This window comes from Pongo pygmaeus, chromosome 15 (assembly GCF_028885625.2).
Source record: "Pongo pygmaeus isolate AG05252 chromosome 15, NHGRI_mPonPyg2-v2.0_pri, whole genome shotgun sequence".
In the NCBI taxonomy this organism is placed as follows: domain Eukaryota; kingdom Metazoa; phylum Chordata; class Mammalia; order Primates; family Hominidae; genus Pongo; species Pongo pygmaeus.
Window position 1 is genome coordinate 46,274,869 of NC_072388.2, and position 3,968 is coordinate 46,278,836.

Here is a 3,968-nt window from a genome sequence, read left to right on the forward strand (position 1 = left end):
TGCCATCCCTTTTTCAAGCCAGACACGCTAGTGCCTAATTTCAACTTTCAGGATTTTGTGTACCACTCATGATTTCTATACAATTTGTATCTTGAACTTGTAATTATTTTTTAAAAGGCTACCCTTAGATACCATATCCTGGGTAATTTTAGTAGCCCTGCCCTAGATTTATTCTTATTCTGGCATGTCTACCTTGAACTCTTATTATAATTCTGACACTATTTCAGGAACAGACACAAGGCTGATTTGTTCCAGAGTAGAAGATGTTCAGTGCAGGGCAGTATGACATAGTAGGTAAACGTCTGAGCTTTGACATCAGACTGCCCTAGGCTGGATCATTGACGTCAGTATGACCTTGACATTCCCCTTATCCCGTAAAAGGAAAAGAGCAAAAGAATACTAGAATTTTACATAAAATAATACATGTAAGATATACTCATCACCTGGCACATAGTGGTCAAGTAATATATTATTCTTACTCAATATTTTTATTGATAATATTTTTAGTTAAAGGGTATTAATATATAGGGGTAATAACTTAAATAATTTACATTTGGGGATGAACTGACAGCTTAGAACCTTTAGTTTTATAAGTATGATGACATGTTTTTCTCTAAAAGCATTACTTTACTTTCTTTCATTCAAACTTCATCTGCCCCATTTCTGTCCAGTCACATCGAACTCTGAAGTCTTTCCACAGTTTAGCTGTAATGGTTTGGCAGTTCAGTACTTAGGCATCACTTAATATCTTCTGGAAACTTGAAAATTTGAGAGTGCAATTCTGCTTCAAGATTATTTTTGAAAGTGCCACATCCCTGGATGTAGCCTTGGAGAACTCGACAGCTTAAATATTAATGTGAAGAAGTTCCTGTTTATCACTATGCTTGGTTTACTATCTTTTAAAAGCATGTTAGTATGAAGCAATGCATACACGTGTAGATTGCCGATAGACCAGATTAAAGATCAACATCAAAGTTAGATTAGAAATTTTGTGATGTAAATATTAAAACATCTATTGTTTCTGACAAAGAGATGATCTGATTAACCCACAGATAAGATATAAAGGACTAGAAGAGAGTTGAAAAATGTTTTCCAAGATCCTGTATTTGGAGCAATTTACAGATGTGCATGTACTAGGAAATAAAAGAATATTTGCATCTTAACCAGATGATAGGCTTGAAATTTGCCATCACCACAGATATTTATAGAAATGTAACTTTTAACATCCTCCATAATTAAACTCAATCTGCTAATGAGCTACTCATATCAGCTAATGTTTGGACGTCAGAGAAACACAATATCTTCTGGGTTTACAACTTAGTCTCCTTTATGTAATTACCCAGTTTTTCTGGGTTACTCTCACACAGTCTTCTCCTTGTCCTCTCCACTTGTCCTGACAATGGAGAAGGATGTCCTTTTTTGTCCAATATTGCCGGCCTCCACTTGATCTGTGAGTGTCTGCCACTTACCCTGCTATACCCACAGCCCACATCTTTGCCCACTGGCTTTGAGTAAAAAGGACTTAGCTCCCTCCTGTCCCAAACATCAGGCTTTTCCCAGCTCTCTAGCCATGGAAGCATTTCCCATTCTCCTCTGAGGGCATCAAGAAATTCTGGAACTCTTGCATATCACTCACATTGGGAAACCAAATGGCCGCACTTTTCATTCTCCGTACCTGGATATACCATGTTGACATTTCTACTCCTTTGTATATTTTCTAATTTATATTCTGTGAGGCATTTTCATCAGAGTTAAGGCAAGATTTGCAAAAAGACTTTCTATACTACAGAATGTTTAAAGTGTAAGGAACGTGCACATACCTATCTTCCAACTTTGCTGTCTCTTTTGTCTCTCTTTCTCTCTCTCTCTGTTCCTCTACTGTCCCCCAAGCCTCCCACCAGGGGAGTTTTTACCTTCCTTGTATAGGGAAAAATGGACCTCATTTCAACCTTGCATTCTCCGTACTCTCTGGTTTACAAAAGACTGCCGTGGTCTGAATCCTCTGAGCTAGAACTTAATAATTTAAAGCTTAAGTCTGGGAGTTCCCCTAAAAAACCTTTTTCTCTCAAATATCTGCTCTGACACATTTTTTTCTTCCCTTGGCTTTTGCCCTTTCCCTGAAGGGATGCTCGACTTCAATAAATGTGAAACCATAGAGCAGCAGGAATTACAGGGATCAGAAATAAATTGAATATAACATATTTTCAATTTATGGCTGCATTGCCCAACCCTCTATAAATAAGTTAGTAAGGTGGTAGGACCAGGACCTATCTATTTAGGGTGGTCTAGGAAGGCAAAACATCTTTTTGTAAGGTCAGGAGGAGATCCAGAGGAATGCAGGGCTGGAGTAGGAGGATTTCAGAGGAATCAGTGAAAAGAAGTACCTTGAAGAAGGGGGAAAAAAAACCTGTAGCAAGGAAATTGATTATTAGGAATTTGGAGAGGCCGGTATCCAGGGGTGTGTCATCAAACTGGAAGGGTAAAGAAAATAAGACCAGCCAAATAAACCTATGCAGCTGAGTCACCTGATGTAGGTCAACAAGCACGAACATGACAAGATAGATACGGAAAGAAGAAATGTGGCAAAGGGAGCTGTACTAGAGGGTGTAGTGTCCCCCCAAAATTCACATCCTTCTCAGAATCTCAGAATGTGAGCTGATTTGGAAAATGGTAGCAACATGAAATTAGTTAAGATGAGGTCATATTGGAGTAGCATGGGCCCTTAATCCAGTATGACTGATGTCTTTTTTAATTTTCATTTTCAAGTTTTATTGCTTAGCAGAGCAAGGAAACAGATGGGGATCAACATGCTCTAGTAAGGCACAGCAAAAGACACACACAGGGGAGGACACCATGTGACAATGGAGTCAGAGATTAGAGTGATATATTGACAAGTTCAGGAACGTCAAGGACTGCCAGCAACACCAGAGGCTAAGAGAAAGGCATAGAATACAGTCTCCCTAGATCCTCCAGAGAGAGCATGGTCCTGCTGTGTATCTTGACTGCATACTTCTGGCCTCCAGAACTGTAAGATAAAAAATAAAATTCTGTTACAAGCCACCCAGTTTGAGGTGCTCGTTACAGCATTCCTAGGAAATGAATACAAGAGCTCATTTTGTACCTTAAGCAAGAGTCTACACAGAAGTTATTTGGCTAAGACCAAATAACTAGGGTCTTTATCCCAGTTCCTTGTCTTTAGGAAATTTTCTTTTAAATCATTATGGAATCACACTTGCCTAGCTTAGACAAATCGATAGCACTTGAATTTCTGCATCTGTAAAACGTACTTCAGAAAAATATCTTGAGAGCTCAGTGGAATAACACTTTTTAAAACATAGATGACATATTATTCCCTCTCTCAGGGAACCAGAAAGAACCAGGAAAACTAAACTAGAAGGACTCCTATGCCCAAGTTAACTTCAATGAGACTGCTGTCCAGATAGGGGTGTAGTAGCCCGAGATGTCCTAGAGAAGAATCAAGGCAGCAGTGCCCCTGTCCTCAGCATTCCCCTGTATCTATCTGATGAAGACCACTACTTAGAAAAGGTCTGAGGAAATCTCACAAGCCCTCTCCTCTTTTTTCTTTCTTTCCTTTGACCAAAAGAGGGGAATTTCCCTCTTCTTCCTGTCTCCCTTAAATAAAATTTATGTAGAGTAGAAGCTTTTCAACTGTCTTTTCTTGCCATTTTTTTTAACCTCAACCCCAAATAATATCGTGAACCAGTACACACACACACACAGGCACACACAATCCAGAACATATTTTTTCCCTTACAAAGCAATTACCCTTAGCACATGCAAAGTATTTTGATATGTTTCTTTCTATTCATTCCATTTGATTCCGCATTATCTTTAAAAAGTGTGGTTGGAACATATTAAAAATGTTCTATAACTATTTAGTATGTTATAGATTATGCTAAGTGAAAATCCTGGTTTGGGGCCTGGCACAGTGGCTCACGTCTATAATC